This window comes from Bufo bufo, chromosome 4 (genome assembly GCF_905171765.1).
Source record: "Bufo bufo chromosome 4, aBufBuf1.1, whole genome shotgun sequence".
Classification (NCBI taxonomy): Eukaryota; Metazoa; Chordata; class Amphibia; order Anura; family Bufonidae; genus Bufo; species Bufo bufo.
Window position 1 is genome coordinate 600,092,767 of NC_053392.1, and position 19,154 is coordinate 600,111,920.

A 19,154-nucleotide genomic window follows, 5' to 3' on the forward strand; every position below is an offset into this window, starting at 1 on the left:
ACGTGTATTACGATTACATCAGGCCAGTGCACTGTTCCAAGATCCCCCTTCTCCCTTCCCCCCTCTGTAGAATTTGAGACCAGTTTAGAAGAGGCATACATGCCTTTGTTTAAACAGCCTTACTGTAATGACCGGCGTCACGCACAGGGAGGGAAAAGGGAAAGCCCTGCCCAAGGGAGAGGGTAAGGTGGTGACCCCTGACTCACCTTGCAGCTGGCACCTGACTGCCCTGACGTCCCTAGACGGGTTCCTCACCCGTGCGGCGATCACGTGCCTAAACCCTGGCTTTCCCTGAAATGAGCCCTAGATAGTGAACGGGCCGGTGGGATCGCTAGTCCGCACCACTGAACTAAGAGGGAAACACCAGGGAGAGGACAGACAATACAGACAAACACATACACCCAGGTGGGCGACCACAGCAGTCCACAAAGGTCCAACAGGGATCCGGAGGGTAGCGTTCTGGATCAACAACCAGAGAACGCAACACAGCTCCAGAGGGTCAGAATAGATGTCCAGGCAGGAAGCTCTATATCTGGCAACCAGAGAAGTGTGAGAGGGAAATATAAGGAGGTTTGGGAGTGCTGGACAAGGAACAGCTGAGGAGAAGGAGCTACGGATCCCTGAGTGAGCCAAAAGGGTTTGCAAAGCAAACCCAGAAAGCTACCATAAGGAAACAGCCCTATCTTACATAAAGCGCGCAGCCAACCGCTGCGACTTCCTGACCCCGGGTATAACAGAGTCAGGCGTGGTTCTTGACACCCTCGTGACACTTACTTTACAAGGTCATTCTCATGTTTATACCTGAATGATTAACTGTTGTTACTATGAGCCATCTATTCTGTAAATGCAGAGCTCATGTGTATTCAGGCCATAGGTTAAGACAAATGCTAACATATGATTGGATGTAATGGGAGGTCAATCCTCCCCTATATTAAGTGTTTGCAAGCAATGAATAAATAGAATGGATCGGAACAAGACACGTGTTTAGTGTTCCCTCTTATTCATTCTCCTGGTACCAGAAAAATACTTAATCCAAGCTGATCACCGAGGTCTGGTGTCAGGAACACCTTATAGGCAAAGATTCCAATTTGCCTTACAGTCTCCTGTATATATGCATCTAATTGTTTTCTTATTCCAACCAGCAGTCTCTACAGACCAGAAAACTGAGAAGATCCAGACGACATGCAAGGTCTATAGTTAGCTGTAATCCTGCCATCTCTACCTTTCTCATTATACAAGGATAAAACATATAATACTGGTTTATAAAACAAGACTGAACACAAGATCTTCACAGCACTTCTACGGATCATAGGGAACCTTTCATGAGACCTTATTTCCATCTATCTGCTCATCATATGGAATGCTTTGATGTTCTTCTGAACCATCCTGTAGAAGAAAACTGGGACACCTCTCATCAGGTAGAAGAGGACTGGGACATCTCTCATCCTGTAGAAGAAGAGGACTGGGACATCTCTCATCCTGTAAAAGAAGAGGACTGGGACATCTCTCATCCTGTAAAAGAAGAGGACTGGGACATCTCTCATCCTGTAAAAGAAGAGGACTGGGACATCTCTCATCCTGTAGAAGAAGAGGACTGGGACATCTCTCATCCTGTAGAAGAAGAGGACTGGGAGTTGTTCCCTCTTCTTTAACTGCAGGAAAAACATAAGGTGACAATTAATTTCTTACATATAACTAGTGAGAGGATGTGTGTATTTAGTCATGTCTTTTACTTGGTGGCTGGTGATCCTCCATCATGACGTTCTTGTACAGATCTTTGTGTCCTTCTAAATACTCAGACTCCTCCATGGAGAAATAGATGGCGACATCCTGACACCTTATAGGAACCTGACAACACAATTATACAGTCATCACCCAGATCCCTTCATAGCGTTACTGTATAATGTCCCGGCGTTCCCAGTGATGTCACCTCTCCAGTCAGCAGCTCAAGGATCTTGTTGGTGAGCTCTAGGATCTTCTCTCCGTTGACGTTCTCATGTATCGGGACGTGAGGTCTCGGCCTTGATATTGGGCTCAGGATTCCTCCCCGTCCTTCAGATACCGGGGCCTGACAGCGCTCACTAGAGGTCTTCTTCACTACTGTGTATTCCTGGTTATGGAGAGATGCAGTAATAAATATCACTCCATACATCTCCAGAGTCCCTCACCTCTCCAGTCATGTCCATCTGTTAGTAACATGGAGAAGATGATGTAACGTGACATCATCAGAATCTCTCACCTCTCCAGTAAGCCGGAGGAGGATCTCTAGGGTGAGATTTATTATACTCTCTGCCATCTTGTCCCCATCTCTATCCATCCTTGATGGGTCAATCAGGAGAATAATCTTATATAGGAGATATACGCTGAGCGGATCCTATATTGTAGGAACCTGAATGGAAAGAAGATGAACCGATGTAAAATCATAGAAAATCCCATGTAAAATACAATTACTGGAGATAAGAAGAGGAAACACTGGAGGAGATAATAAAGTGTATCAAGGCAGATCCTCCATGTTTAAAATCAAAAGCCTGTCCCACCTTCATATTACCACTATAGTCAGTTACAGGTCACAGTGGTAATACCAGTATAAGGGTCCATTTACACGTCCGCATGTGTTTTGCGGTCCGCAAATTGCGGTCCTGCAAAACACGGACACTGGCAATGTGCGTTCCGTGAATTCGCGGACCGCACAACGCTGCGGTCGGCAGAGTTGTGATAGAACACTGTCATAGAAAATGCATTTTCTTGTCCACAATTGCGGACAAGAATAGGACATGTTCTATTTTTTTCGGGGCTGGAAGTGCGGATCTGGAAATGCATATGCGGACAGCACATAGTGTGCTGTCCGCATCCATTCCGGCCCAATTGAAAATGAATGGCTCCGCACCCTTTCCGCAAAATTGCGGAACGGATCCGGACCCAACATGCGAAGGTGTAAATGGACCCTAAAGCTGTAATCTGATAGATCACTTCATAGATCTAGAGCTCAGACTGCCCTCGTCCTATCAGTTGGAATCACAAGAATAAAGGGCATCTGTCAGCAGATTGGTACCTGTGACACCGGCTGACCTGGTACATGTGCGCTTGGCAGCTGAAGGCATCTGTGTTGGTCCCATGTTGATATGTGCCCGCACTGCTGAGATAATTATGTTTTATTATATGCAAATTAACCTCCAGGAGTAATGGGGGTGTTGCCTTTTTACCTAGAGGCTCCTCCTTTCTGCACCTGCCACGCCCTTTTCAATTTGATTGACAGGACCAGACAGTGAAGAAGTAAATCACACCTGACCCTGTCAATGAAAGTGAAATGGGCGTGGCAGGTGCAGAAAAAGGTGCAAGGGCAACACCCCCGTTGGTCCCAGAGGCTTACTTGCATATATTAACACTTTCTACCCCAGGCCAGTTTTCACCTTCCTGCCCAGGCCTACTTTTGCAAATCGGACATGTGTCACTTTATATGGTAATAACCTTGTTTTCGTACTTCATTATAGCCGCAAAATTGGGTCAATATTTTTTCCCTTAACCACCTCCCGTCCGCCCATAGACTATAAACGTCCGGGAGGTGGTTCTCTATCTCTGAATGGACGTTCCAGAACGTCCGTTCAGAAACTGCAGCTGCTGATCGGGTTGCCCGCTGTCAGTGACAGCAGGGCAACCCAGAGAGAAGGCAGGGACGGTGCCCAGGTGTCCCTGCCTTCTGGATCGCTGCATACACAGTGCTCACCGAGCGCTGTGTATGCAGAGCAGGAAGCGCTATGCGCTTCCTGTTCCGGCCCGGCGGTCATGTGATCGCCGGGACCGGAGAGTGCAGGAGCTGTGTGAGGTCTTTCAGAGCCCTCGATCAGCCCTGCACTGAAGCTGTACAGCGCTGTATAGCCTCTCTTGGGGGCTGTATTTCCCCTGTAACTGGGGCTACTATGATAGCCCCAGTTACAGGAGAAATCAACAGTGAAAAAAAAAAAAAAAAAGTGAAGTAAATGTCCCCCAAGAGGTCTTGTATGACCTTATGGGGGACGAAAAGTGTAAAAAAAAGAAAAAAAATTCCCCAAGTAAGGAATAAAAAAAAAAAGTTAAAAATAGAAAAAATAAAATAGACATATTTGGTATTGCCGCATCCGTGACGGTCGGCTCTATAAATATATCACATGATAGACTTAGTCCGATACACACCATAAAAATAAAAATAAATAAATATCAGAAAAAGCCATTTGTCACCTTACATCACAAAAAGTGTAACACCAAGTGATCAAAAAGGTGTATGTCCCACAAAATGGTACCAATAAAACAGTCACCTCATTCCGCAAAAAATGAGCCCCTACATAAGAAAATCTCTCAAAAAATAAAAAAAAATATAGCTCTCAGAACATAGACACATTAAAACTATTTTTTTGTTTCACAAATGCTATTATTGTGTAAAACTTAAATAAATAAGAAAAAGTATACATATTAGGCATTGCCACGTCCGTAACAATCTGATCTATAAAAATGTCACTTGACTGAACCCCTCAGGTGAACGCTGTAAAAATAAATAAATAAAAACTGTGCTAAAACAACCAATTTTTTGGTCACCTTGCCCCATAAAAGTGTTATAATGAATGATCAAAAAGTCATATGTACCCAAAAATAGTACCAATAAAACTGGCACCTTATCCCCTAGTTTCCAAAATGGGATCACTTCTGGGAGTTTCTACTGTAAGGGTGCATCAGGGGGGCTTCAAATGGGACATGGCATCTAAAAAACCATGTGGAGTTCCTTTTTTTTCTGCGCCCTGCCATGTGCCCATACAGCAGCTAATGACCACACGTAGGGGGTGTTTCTGTAAACCGCAGAATCTGGGTAATAAATATTGAGTTTTGTTTGGCTGTTAACCATCGATGTGTTAAAGAAAAAATTGGATTAAAATGGAAAATCTGCCAAAAAAGTGAAATTTAAAAATTTGATCTCCATTTTCCTTTAATTCTTGTGGAACGCCTAAAGGGTTAACAAAGTTTGTAAAATCGGTGTTAAGTAACTTGAGGGGTGTTGTTTCTACAATGGGGTCATTTATGGGGGTATCCACTATGTAGGGCCCACAAAGTGACTTCAGACCTGAACTGGTCCTTAAAAAGTGGGTTTTGGCAATTTTCTTAAAAATATGAAGAATTGCTTCTAAACTTCTAAGCCTTCTAACGTCCTAAAAAAAAAATATGACATTTCCTAAATGATGCCAACATAAAGTAGACATATGGGGAATGTTAAGTAATAAATATTTTATGAGGTATCACTTTCTGATTTAAAAAGCAGAGAAATTGAAATTTAGAAAATTGCGAATTTTTCAAAATTTGGGGTAAATTTGGGATTTTTTCATAAATAAAAGGTGAAATATATTGACTCAAATTTATGACTATCATGAAGTACAATGTGTCACAAGAAAACAATCTCTGAATGACTTGGATAAGTAAAGGCGTTCCAAAGTTATTACCACATAAAGTGAGATATGTCCGATTTGCAAAATTCGTAAAATAGTTATCAGTCAACATTCCCCATATGTCTAATTTATGTTGGCATCATTTTGTAAATTTCATTTTATTTTTTGTTAGGAGGTTTAAAAGTTTAGAAACCCATAAATGACCCCATTTTAGAAACTAAACCCCTGAAATTATTCAAAACTGATGTTACAAACTTTGCTAACCCTTGAGGTGTTCCACAGCAGTTTAAAAGAAAATGAAAATTATTTTTTATGTTAATCAATTTTTTTCTCCAACACAGCATGGGTTAACAGCAAAACAAACTTCAATGTTTATTTCCAAGACTTTTTGCGGATCCGTTTTTTGCAGACCGCAAAATACATACGGTCGTGTGCATGAGCCCTTATGATGAGGAATGCTATAGCCACACGGGAGCAGTGACATCAGCAGGTTGTACACGGTCTCTCCAAACACATTACACGATGGGACCCCCTTCAGAGAAAGTCCATGGCCGCTGCCCTGCACAGGCAGTGTAATCCTTAGTGGGTCCCGCCCCTCACTCCCCCGGGAGGATCCCACTCCCCCTCCCTGGTCCTAGTAGCCAAAGATCCACAAAACCCATTATGGCTCATAGCTCCATACCGGAAGGTCACAGGGAGATGGTTCTGATATCATCGGATCTGCCTGGGTTCTGGGTACAATTTGAGACCAAACATGACAGCGTTATTTGGTTCCTACTAGTAATTCTCCGTATCTCCCCTTACTTGAATCCCACAAGAGAACTACGGCCAGGAGAATGTCCATCTCGGTCCCAGATATGTAACCGGTTTATTTCTGTGATGGACGGTCAATTCATAATGATGAACTCCCAGTTCCATGATGATTGATGGATTTGAGTGATCTATGTAATTAGCTCAGCCCCCCACAGGGGTGTTTCCTGTAGGATGAGTAAGGGTCCATTCATACGTCCGTCTGTGTTTTGCGGATCCGCAAAACACGGACACCGGCAATGTGCGTTCTGCATTTTCTTTCTGCATGTTCTATTTTTTTGTGGAACGGAAGTGCGGATGCGGACAGCACATTCCGGCCCCATTGAAATTGCGGAACGGATGCGGACCCATTTTGCGGACGTGTGAATGGACCTTTAGCCTCCATGATGGCCGAGGGGGGTATGAACTGTAAACACGTGGTCTGTTTTGAAGCAGGACCCCCTGTGGAGCCGGCTTCCTCTGCTAGCTGACAGCAAATGGCTCTACATATTCCTCACTGTGACCCTGTGAAACTACAAAATAAGGTGAAAGTTTTATTGGTATTATTTTGGGGTAATATGATTTCTGATAGCTCTATATTATACTTTTTGTGTGTGAGGCAAGGAAACCAAAAAATGGATGTTCTGGCACAGTTTTTATTTTTTTACGATGTTCACCTGACAGAAAAGATCATGTCATACTTTCTAAAGAAAACATTGTAGGGAAATGACGATACCAAATAGGTCTACTTTTGTTTTATTTTCAGTTTTACATAAATCATTTTGGGAAAAAATCACGTTTCAGTGTCTCCAATTTCTAAAAGCCATATTTTTGTATTTTTCTGGCAATCGTCTTGTGTAGGGTCTCGTTTTTTGCAGGAAGAGTTTAAGTTTTCATTGATACCATTTTTAGGTATACAGTACAGACCAAAAGTTTGGACACACCTTCTCATTCAAAGAGTTTTCTTTATTTTCATGACTATGAAAATTGTAGATTCACACTGAAGGCATCAAAACTATGAATTAACACATGTGGAATTATATACATAACAAACAAGTGTAAAACAACTGTAAATATGTCATATTCTAGGTTCTTCAAAGTAGCCACCTTTTCCTTTGATTACTGCTTTGCACACTCTTGGCATTCTCTTGATGAGCTTCAAGAGGTAGTCCCCTGAAATGGTTTTCACTTCACAGGTGTGCCCTGTCAGGTTTAATAAGTGGGATTTCTTGCCTGATAAATGGGGTTGGGACCATCAGTTGCGTTAAGGAGAAGTCAGGTGGATACACAGCTCATAGTCCTACTGAATAGACTGTTAGAATTTGTATTATGGCAAGAAAAAAGCAGCTAAGTAAAGAAAAACGAGTGGCCATCATTACTTTAAGAAATGAAGGTCAGTCAGTCAGCCGAAAAATTGGGAAAACTTTGAAAGTAAGGGCTATTTGACCATGAAGGAGAGTGATGGGGTGCTGCGCCAGATGACCTGGCCTCCACAGTCACCGGACCTGAACCCAATCGAGATGGTTTGGGGTGAGCTGGACCGCAGAGTGAAGGCAAAAGGGCCAACAAGTGCTAAGCATCTCTGGGAACTCCTTCAAGACTGTTGGAAGACCATTTCAGGGGACTACCTCTTGAAGCTCATCAGGAGAATGCCAAGAGTGTGCAAAGCAGTAATCAAAGCAAAAGGTGGCTACTTTGAAGAACCTAGAATATGACATATTTTCAGTTGTTTCACACTTGTTTGTTATGTATATAATTCCACATGTGTTAATTCATAGTTTTGATGCCTTCATAGTCATGAAAATAAAGAAAACTCTTTGAATGAGAAGGTGTGTCCAAACTTTTGGTCTGTACTGTATATGAATTTTTGATAATTCAGTATTACACTGTTTGTGGCAAGATGACCAAAAAATTGTTGTTTTGGCAGAGTTTTTATTTATTTAATTTTTAAGGCATTCACCTGACGGGGTGGATAATGTGATTTTTTATTTTTTTTATAGAGCCGGTTGTTAGAGACGCGGTGATACCTAAGGGCTGTTTCACACGAGCGGATGCCGTGCGTGACATCCGCTCCATGAATGACAGCTAGGACCCGCTGCAGAATGCAGAAGCACGGAGCATTAACATGATTGATAATGCTCCGTGCCTCTTTGTGATCTCTTTACTACGAAATCACAGTGAGATAAAGTTGTCACTGTGATTTCGTAGTAAAGAGATCACAGAGAGGCACGGAGCATCATCAATCATGTTAATGCTCCGTGCTTCTGCTGTCCGCATCGGGTCTTGGCTGTCATTCACGGAGCGGATGTCACGTACGGCATCCGCTCGTGTGAAACAGCCCTAATATGTCTGTTTTTCTAAAAAAAAAAATCTATTTTTTACAATTTTAAATGTCTTTCTCATGGGAAAGGGGATTTTTTGCTTTTTGGCTTTTTTTACTCGAAACAATATTTTTTTTTTTATCCTGAAAACAATTATTTTTTACTTTTTATTTTTGTCCCACTGTAGGACTTTAACTTTTGGGGGTCTGATCCCCTAGGCTGGGTCTCATAGTCTTCCGTGCCTAAGGGCTCTGAGGCCTGTGTAAGACATCAGGCTGCCTTTGCAGCCATCGGGCCCCCGTCACCGGAGCGTGAAATCCGCAAACCCGAAACATAACGCTGTCAGCGTTGACCGAGGCATAGAGGGGGTTAATACACCAGCATCAGAGTATTCATAGATACTGGAGTATACAGCAGCGTCTCGGCTGTCAGCTGGGTTCGTGCCACTGATCACCGGGATGTAGCTGTATGGCACGTTATGTCACGCTGCGAAGTAAATGTACGCCGCTGATCGAGAAGGGGTTAAAATATCATTTTTATTAGCAATGCAGCCATATACGAACATGTATGCTGGTCAGTGGCCCAAAATCATTTAACCCTTCACACTCATGCCCACTTCGATGCCCATCTGTGTGCCAGTCATTTCTGTGGTCATACCGCGTTCAGCTGATTTCCCCTCAGGACCGCTCAGTGCAATTTATTTTACCACTGGGAAAAGTTCTCATAATTCATTAAAACACAAAAAAATACAAATAATGATAATAAGAAACTAATGAATAAGAAACCTTCAGCTGCGTCCATCGCACAGTACAGAAATAATTCCGCCATATAGCACATAGAGAACGGCTGCAGTGCAGTATAAGGCGGGGTTCACACGTGACTGGTCAGCTGCAGATTTACTTTGCGGATTTCTGTGCGGTAAATCTGCAGCGTTGTACAGAACCAGCAAAGGGAATGAGCTTTTAGTAATTCTCAGTCACACGTCGGGCGGTCACTTCCACAACCCCATAAAGGAGGACATTGTACCAGGGACAGTGGCACATAATACTCCAATACTACAGCATGCCCGATACTACAATACATACTTGTAGCAGTAATTACACTGTGCCACCGCTCCACAGGAGACAACGTGCGGTGTACTGACGAGGAAGCGGCGCTCACACTGGAGCATCATCTCCTCTTCCAACCGCTGATAGTCGGGGCTGCCGGGTATCTGTCACGGCCATGGCTATGACCGTGACTCCTGAACCGCATGCGGTTGTCAGCGGTTTTCATTGGTGTTCAATCACAGGTGAGGGCTGTGGTATTGGCCTCACCTGTGGTTGCCGCTGGCAACAGTATGTATGTGGCAGCGTAGCAGGCTGAGCTGTGCCATGCAGCTCGCTACGCTGCGCATGCGGTTTTGTGTGTGATGTGTGGATGTGTGCACTGTGTTTTATGTTATTGTGTGCACGTCCCCTTTAAGTGGTGTTTTCCCTTCCCTGGTGTTGGAAGGGTTAATCCCCTTCCTAGTGTGTGTGATCACTGGGTGTGTCCGACTGTGGGGTGTGGCTTCTTGGCCTATAAAGCCTCATTGCTTTTGTAGGCCTGCAGGTTGCTTCAGCCATGCTTAGCTGAGAGCAGCCTCATGTATTTGTTACCTGCCAGTAAGAGCCACCCCTGTGGTCATACTGTCACGGCTGAGGATGGGGGAAATCCTCAGCCGTGTGGAGCCCGGTGATGTTACGGCTGCTTGGCCATGAAGACAGGATTAGGGAGCAGGTCACCTCCTAAAGGCATCCCTAACCTGACCCTGACTCCTAGCTACATGAGCCAACCTTGATGGTAGGAGGGCTCATGCTCCGGAACCTAGAAGTCCCTGCTAGCCCTCAAGATGGCCCTAAGCTAGGAGCTGAGTAAGACAGCCCACTCCTCCTAGACACGGAGGAGCAGGAGTCTCAACGGCCAAGCTGCAGGAAAAGGGGGAACATAAACAGCTCTATGGATATGGCAGGTGAACAAAGAGTTCCACCTACCTGCCACAGCCTTGCTGACTGGATCCCTGTGTGGGGATGCGTTTGTGATCTGCACCCTGCTTACACAGGGATCCAGTCAGCAAGGCTGTGGCAGGTAGGTGGAACTCTTTGTTCACCTGCCATATCCATAGAGCTGTTCATGTTCCCCCTTTTACAGCAGCTTGGCCGTTGAGACTCCTGCTCCTCCGTGTCTAGGAGGAGTGGGCTGTCTTACTCAGCTCCTAGCTTAGGGCCATCTTGAGGGCTAGCAGGGACTTCTAGGTTCCGGAGCATGAGCCCTCCTACCATCAAGGTTGGCTCATGTAGCTAGGAGTCAGGGTCAGGTTAGGGATGCCTTTAGGAGGTGACCTGCTCCCTAATCCTGTCTTCATGGCCAAGCAGCCGTAACATCACCGGGCTCCACACGGCTGAGGATTTCCCCCATCCTCAGCCGTGACAGTATCAGATCCCGCCGATCAGATACTGATGACCGATCCTGAAAACCGCTTATCAATATAAACGGCCGACAACACCTATAACTGCCTCTGGGGAACGGAAAAAACCCACACCAAAAACTGACATGCTTAGGGTACTTTCACACTAGCGATTTTCTTTTCCCGTTGTGAGTTCCGTCCTAGGGGCTCAAGAGCGGGAAAAAACTGATCAGTTTTATCCTAATGCCTTCTGAATGGAGAGCAATCCGTTCAGGATGCATCAGTTCAGTCCCTCTTACTTTTTTTGGCCGGAGAAAATACCGCAGCATGCTGCAGTTTTCTCTCCGGCCAAAAATCCTGAACACTTGCTGGAATGCCGGATCCGGCCCCAAGTGTTTCGGCAAAATGGATCCGGCAAAAAGTACTCTAAGGCCTCTTTCACACAGGCGTCACGTTTTGGCTCCGGATGCGTCCTGGGTGCATTGCGGCAAACCCGCACAAGTAGGTACCCAATTGCAGTCAGGATCCGCAAAAAAAAAAAAACAGATGCCATCCGTTTATTTTTGGGGATTAATTGTAACAATGCCTAAAACGGACAGGAATAGGGGAATAGGACATGTCTGTATTACACTCAGGCTGGGTTCCTCCACATGATAAAACCGTATGGAATACGCTGTGGATTACACACGGAAAACCGGAGCGCAAGCGAAATACAGGACAGTTTAGGTTTCCACAAAAGCTTTGATTATGTCCTCCATGTATATACAGAAGATGTACAACCAGCTGTACATATAGAATTATATACCGGGGATACCCAGGCTATACCAGCATAGTATATACTATAATACACAGGAAGATGACTATGTATATACCTGTACATATAGATTATACTCAGATAGACCCAGGTTATACCAGCATAGTATATACTATAATACACAGGAAGATGACTATGTATACACCTGTACATATAGATTATACTCAGATAGACCCAGGTTATACCAGCATAGTATATACTATAATACACAGGAAGATGACTATGTATACACCTGTACATATAGATTACACTCAGAAATACCCAGGTTATACCAGCATAGTATATACTATAATACACAGGAAGATGACTATGTATATACCTGCGCTGTACATATAGAATTATATACCGGGGATACCCAGGTTATACCAGCAAGACACGGAGGCTACTATTGCTATCTCTTCCTTTACTGTCCACCAATAGCAGCAAAGAAATTTACATAAGAACCATGTGACCATAACAACAACCATGGACCCTCCCCTGTCAGCCCCTATAACAAGCAGCTCCTCCTCTGGATCCTCCTCTTTCTTTGCTGCTGCCACCAGATAAGTAACATCTGTACATTTCTCCCTTATGTACAGTGACCTTTAATGTCTGTATTGGCTTTATCTGTTTGCCAAAACTGTTAACCCCTGAGCTTTCCCCTTAGTTCAGGGGCCCTGTGCTGTGCTTATTCGGCACCCTGTTTGTGCTGTGCTTATTCTGTACCCTGTTTTCTTATTGCTTTGGCCCTGCATTCCTGTGACCATTTTCCGATTCACTACTATCTTCCCTTTCCCCTTTGCTGGCGCCGCTCCTGCATGCCGATTCTCTCTGCCTTACCTTCCCTATCCCGCCGCTTCCTGTGGGCTCTGCGATCCTCCAGTGGTGGGGAGATCACATGTGATCTCGGCGGCTTTCTTGGGCGCATTGCGCCTGTCCTTCTCTCTCTCTCCTGTGGTGCGAGATCTCGGCGGCCATCTTTGGGCGCATCTCGCGCCTATTATCGCGGGATCTCGGCGGCCATTTTACCTGGACACTTGGCAGATGCTCCGGTTCTTGCGCTCCTGCTGCGGCTCGTCTTTGGGGGTGATTAACCCCTCGTACTTAGCCCAGCTAGCTCTACTCCTTTGAGGTTTGTTAGGTTAGTTTTCCGACCCCCCTAGCACCCTTAGGTTGCCACATTTTATTATGTCTGCAGCAGAACAAACACCTGCCGGGCCTAATCCCCCTCCCTCCACAGGGGACACCCGGCCCTCTGACATGAATGCTCAGGCCCTTGACCTCCAGCGCTCTGTCTCCAGCGCCATTATGGAGGCAATGGGGTCTATGTCCTCCATTTTATCACAGACCATATCGCAGGCTTTATCTGCCCATGCCCCTGGCCCCTCCCGGCAGACGCCTTTAATGCCTAATACGCAGTCTACCGTATTTGAACCTCCTACCACACAGGAGAATTTGACTGGTGTGATTACAGCCACCCATGATAGCGTGCCTAGATCACGCAAGAGAGCCTTACCGCGCCAGGCAGAACGGGCACGCACATCAAATGTGCTAGAGCACACAATAGTAATTCGGATTCAGACTTTGGGTCTGAGACGGAGGCGAGTTGCCACTCTGAGGAGGAGGCTGATGACGTTATACCAGGCACTGCATGCCCTAATCCTTCCACCTCCTTAACTAAGGAACCAGCCTCCACCGCCGTGGACGCGGCCTCTTCACTGGTGGATCCCTCGGGCGCTCCTTTGTTTGACCCTGATGCCCTCCACCACCCTAGGTCGGCGGAGTGGCTACCAGCTGCTCATGTGAGCAACTATCTTGAGCACTAGGTTTGCCGCCCTCTAAGCAAGGAGGCTTGTAGCAAACTCAGGGCTGAGTGCCCCAGACCCCTGGTCCCCAAGAAGGTCTGTGAGACCCCATTAGTTGACCCTAAGATGACCCAGTTCTTGTCAAAAGCTGGCTGGAACCGCCGCAAAGGGTTAGACTCAGCATTATGGAGCTGCCAAGACAAGTTCCTTGATATATTTGGCCCCCTTGCCAAAATATTTGAGATGGGCAGAGTTGATGGCTCTCCTATTGATCCGGAGGAACTTACTGGCTGGATTCAAAGGGTGATTTGTATCGCGGGTAGTACAAATTTGTCCCTAGCCATTGAACGGCGTAAGCCCATCCTATTTAAAATTGACCCTAAATTGGCAAACCTGGCCCTTACCGAGACAGGTAAAGATGCGCAGGGTCTGTTATTTGGGGATTTTTTTATCAAAGACCTCAGTAGCTTCGTGGGGGCGTTTACGGCCCTTGACAAAGCTCAGTCCTCAATGCGCAGGGTCTTTCAGGGACGGGTCTCCACCAGGGCCAGCAGTAGCAGGGGCCGCCTGTCCGGCCGTTCCAGTTTTCAAGCCCGCAGCTCGGGCAGAGGCTCCTTTACCCAGAGACCGCCTTTCCAGGAACAGAGGAACCCGCCTCCATTTTTCCCGGCCAGAGGCGATCAAGGTCCTTTAGTGGGAACCCGAATTTCCGCAAGTCATTCGGTAAGTCTATCCCAAGTGGGGACTTCTTGGGTCATTGTGTAGGGGGCAGACTCCGTCACTGTTTCCACGTTTGGTCAAACATAATGTCAGACCCATGGGTGTTGACCACGGTGAGAGGCTTCCACATAGAGCTCACGGACTCCCCGAGTCTCGTCCCTCCTCCCCCTCCGCTGTCATTATCACAGCCAGACATAAAGCTCATAGACATCGAGCTCATGTCCCTCTTTCACAAAAGGGCAATAGAAAGGGCTCCCCCTATTCCCGAGGGAGTCCTCAGCAACATTTTTCTGGTCGAGAAGAAGGGCGGTCAAATGCGGCCGGTGATAAATCCTCACTCTTTGAACGCAGTGGTACGCTATCGCCACTTCAAAATGGAAGGGATTCACCTTCTTCGAGACTTGTTGATTCCCAGGGACTGGATGGTGAAGTCGGATCTCAAAGTCGCCTGACGGTCCGGTTGCCGCGACGTCCAGGGTTCTTCTCCGTTTCCGGTGGAGAGGCGAGTTGTGGCGGTTCACCTGTCTCCCGTTCGGCCTTTCTTCGGCGCCTTGGTGCTTCACCAAGCTGCTGCGCCCAGTCATGTCCTGGCTGCGGAGTCGAGGAGTTCGTCTTTTCATATATAGTGACGACATCCTCATTATGCACCAATCTCGGTCGGTCCTGTTACAGCATCTTCGTTGGACATCGGATCTCCTGACGGATCTTGGGTTTCTCCTTAACCTGGAGAAATCCTGCCTCACACCGTCACAACGGATGGAGTTCCTGGGTTTTACGGTGGACTCGATCTCGGAATCCCTCAGCCTTCCGGCGGAGAAATTGCGGTCGATCTGCAAAGAACTGAGACACGCTCTATAGGCTGCCTGCCTGTCCCTGCGGCACCTGGCCCGCATCATCGGCCTATTGGCCTCTTCGATTCAGGCGGTATTCCCGGCCCCTCTCCATTATCGCGCCCTCCAGCGGCTGAAGTTTGCACACCTTTGTTCCGGTGCCACATTTGCGGATACGGTGGTTCTGGATACGGAGGCTCGAGAAGAGCTTCGTTGGTGGATCAACAACTTGGAGGCATGGAACGGCAGAGCGATTTTCGGCTTTCAACCGGAATTCACCGTGGAATCGGACGCGAGTCTCCAGGGCTGGGGTGCTCACTGCGACGGAATTTCACTGGAGGTCGGAGGTCGGAAATCGAAGCCCGCCTCCACATCAACGCGCTGGAACTCCTGGCAGGTTCGTTTGCCATCCAGAGTTTTACCAACGGTATCGCCCATGCGTGCATCAGGTTGCGCATGGACAATGTTTCGGCAGTCCGCTACGTCAATCGATTGGGTGGTACCCAGTCGGCAACGTTGGCTCGCCTGGCGAAGGAGTTCTGGTCCTACTGCCTATCCAGGGACATCATGGTGCAAGCGGAATACCTTCCGGGCTTACACAACTACCGGCCGGATTGGAGCTCTCGATACTTCGCGGACGGCAGCGACTGGAGACTAGCGCCGGAGGTGTTTTCTGCAGTGTCGGAAACCTGGGGTCCTTTTGCCATAGACCTCTTTGCCTCCCGACTCAATGCTCACCTGCCCCAGTTCTTCAGCTGGCGCCCGGACCCGGAGGCGGAAGCGGTGGATGCATTCCTTCAAGACTGGTCGACTGCTCTGCATTATGCGTTTCCACCTTTTGCTATGGATTCCGAGGATGTTGTTGCAGACTCGTCGTCCGGAGGCAGAATTGTTGGTGGTGGTCCCCTTTTGGGGGACTCAGGCCTGGTATCCGATCCTCCTGGAACTTCTGGTGGATGTGCCTCTCCTCCTGCCGTGTCAGCGGAATCTTCTCCACAGACCTCAAGGCATACAGCACCTTCTACTGATCGACGGCTCGCTTCAACTTCTGGCGTGCCGAATCTCAGGACGCCCGGAGAGGTCGAAGGTATTTCGGAGGCAACTAGATGCCTCCTGGACAACGCTTGGGCTCCCGGCACCAGAAAATCTTATCGGGCAGCCTGGGGAACTTGGGTTAGCTGGTGCTTGGAACGGGACCTGGATCCCATTTCGGCATCTGTGACTCATATTTTGCAATTCCTTACATCCCTTTTTGAAGCGGGAAGAGCCTATAGGACTATTAACCTATTCCGCTCGGCCATTTCCTCCACTCATCAGGGATTCGACGGTGTTCCTGCGGGACAGCATCCTTCTGTTACTCGCTTGTTGCGTGGCTCGAGTTTAGCTCGTCCACCCCGTCCACGCTTCACCACAACGTGGGACGTCTCCTTGGTCCTCTCCTTCCTATCCGCGTGGCCGGACAATCCGAATCTTTCCCTCCGGCAACTGTCGGCTAAATTGTTGACCCTTTTTTGTCTCATCTCCTGTAAGAGGGTTTCCGATGTGAGGGCCCTTGATCATGACGCGAGATCCTTTTCTCCTAAGGGCGTCATGTTTAACATCTCGTGACGCACCAAGACTAATATTAGGTCAGTGTCTTATCCCTGCTTTCCGGCTACCCCGGCGCTTTGTCCAGTGGCCTGTTTGAAGGAGTATGAGTCTCGGACACGGGCTCACCGCTCTTTGGATGTCCCGCAACAGTTTCTCTCCATTCGTCATCCTTTCGGACCGGTTTCCAGTCCAACTCCAGGGATCATGCTCCTTTCGGGAGTAGATACCGCTGTCTTTACTGCACATTCGGCCAGAGGCGCGACGGCCACTTCCCTGGCGATTTCAGGGGCTCGCTTGGAGGACATTTTGCATTTGGCTGACTGGTTTAGGGCCACAACTTTTAGAGAATTTTACTTTTGTCCCCCTCCTCATGTGTTCTCATCTATTATTGATCAGCTTTGAACTTGCAATATGAGCCTCCGTGTCTTGCTGTAAAACGTAATGATTTTCCTAGTCCATGACGTAAAGTCATGGTTTTATTAAAGACAAGGAGGCGAGTATTGCCCACCCTGGTTTGTTTTATGATTATGATTATTATTGTTTATTTATGTCAGAAAGTTTCTTGGTTATTTATTGTGTATATTTATTACTGTTATATTATAAAATTACGACCTTACGGTTTATTACCGTTTCCGAAGGTCTGACTTTGTGCAGTTTTCTGCCTGTTTTTCACACTGGCTATATTATTTATTTTGTTTCAGGTTGATTTCCCGCGGAGTCTAGAGATCTACATCCTTCTGCATTTCCAGGAGTATTAGCCATGTTGGCTTGGTTCTACGGTTTGGTTGGAGCTGTAAGGTTGTTGCTTCCCGAGTCCGGTTTCAGTTCCGGTTCCAGTTGAGGTTCTAATGATGGTGTCAGAGATCCAAAGAAAGAGGAGGATCCAGAGGAGGAGCTGCATGTTCTAGGGGCTGACAGGGGAGGGTCCATGATTGTTGTTATGGTTACATGGTTCTTATGTAAATTTCTTTGCTGCTATTGGTGGACAGTAAAGGAAGAGATAGCAATAGTAGCCTCCGTGTCTTTAATAAAACCATGACTTTACGTCATAGACTAGGAAAATCATTAAGTTATATCAGCATAGTATATACTATAATACACAGGAAGATGTATAACTTATACCAGCTGTACATATATAATTATATACAGGATATACCCAGGTTAAACCAGCATGGTCCATATCACTGTATACAAGAAGATGTATAACTTATACCAGCTGTACATATATAATTATATACAGGATATGCCCAGGTTATACCAGCATAGTCTATACTATAATATACAGGAAGATGACTATGTATATACCTGTGCTGTACATATAGAATTATACTCAGATATACCCAGGTTATACCAGCTCAGTGCTCCAGACTAAAAAAAATACCTAGTAGCCATTGGCTCCTAAACTGAAAAATTTAGGAGCCAAATCAAATTTTTAGTCGCCAAATCGAAACCGAATCAACATTTTGGTATCGTGACAACGCTACGCCGATCAGATCGGCGTAGGGTTGTTTTGATACCAAAATTTTGATTTGCTTTCGTCACCATAAAAAAGTATTGCGATACTCAATACCGTGCAAAAAAAAACACCAAAAAACGCTGCGTGCATTTTGCATTTTATGAAACATTCGGCCCATAATAGAACAGTCCTATCCTATTTTTTGGGGTGACAAGGTGACTAAAAAATGGCGAATGCTCACCGCATAGGAGATATTTTTAAAGAAATAGTTTGGACAGCGCTATGTAATATGTTTATTTTTTTATTGTTTATATATTTTATATGTAAAATTGGGAAAGGGGGGATTTAAACTTAATATTTTAGGGTACTTTCACACTAGCTTTTTTCTTTTCCGGCGCTGAGTTCCGTCCTAGGGGCTCTATATCAGAAAAGAACTGATCCGGCATATCCCCATGCATTCTGAATGGAGAGCAATCCGTTCAGGATGCATCAGGATGTCTTCAGTTCAGTCATTTTGACTGTTCAGGGCGGAGATAATATCGCAGCATGCTACGGTTTTATCTCCGGCGAAAAAAAACCTGAAGATTTGCCTAAATGCCTGATCCAGCATTTTTCCCCATAGGAATGTATTAGTGCCAGATCTGGCATTCAAAATACCGGAATGCACCCGCACTAAATCCGGACCCATTCACTTCTATAGGGCTGTGCACATGAGCGGTGATTTTCACACATCACTTGTGCGTTGCGTGAAAATCGCAGCATGCTCTATGTTGTGCGTTTTTCACGCAACGCAGGCCCCATAGAAGTTAAAGGGGCTGCGTGAAAATGGCAAGCAAGTGCGGATGCGGTGCGATTTTCACGCATGGTTGCTAGGATGAAAGTCTATTCACTGTATTATTTTCCCTTATAACATGGTTATAAGGGAAAATAATAGCATTCTTTAATACAGAATGCATAGTAGAAGGTCAATATAATAAACATTGGTGGCGCAGTGCGCCCCCCCAACACCCCAGT

At 46.3% G+C, this 19,154-nt stretch overlaps 1 protein-coding gene and 1 long non-coding RNA gene across 2 annotated transcripts in view; both read right to left on the reverse strand.

Annotated features, from left to right (window-relative positions):
- LOC120999331 (gastrula zinc finger protein XlCGF26.1-like) overlaps positions 1 to 1,403 on the reverse strand; it is a 1,147,325-nt gene extending 1,145,922 nt beyond the window's left edge. Inside the window, exon 1 of the mRNA XM_040430199.1 lies at positions 1,330 to 1,403. The gene's annotated coding sequence lies outside the window, so the exon portion shown is untranslated. The remainder of the gene's footprint in view (positions 1 to 1,329) is intronic.
- A 630-nt stretch (positions 1,404 to 2,033) lies between these two features.
- Positions 2,034 to 19,154, reverse strand: part of LOC120999576 — a 39,713-nt gene continuing 22,592 nt past the window's right edge. Inside the window, exons 2-3 of the long non-coding RNA XR_005778565.1 lie at positions 2,240 to 2,389; positions 2,034 to 2,110 (exon numbers count right to left, since the gene is read on the reverse strand). This is a non-coding gene — a long non-coding RNA (uncharacterized LOC120999576). The remainder of the gene's footprint in view (positions 2,111 to 2,239; positions 2,390 to 19,154) is intronic.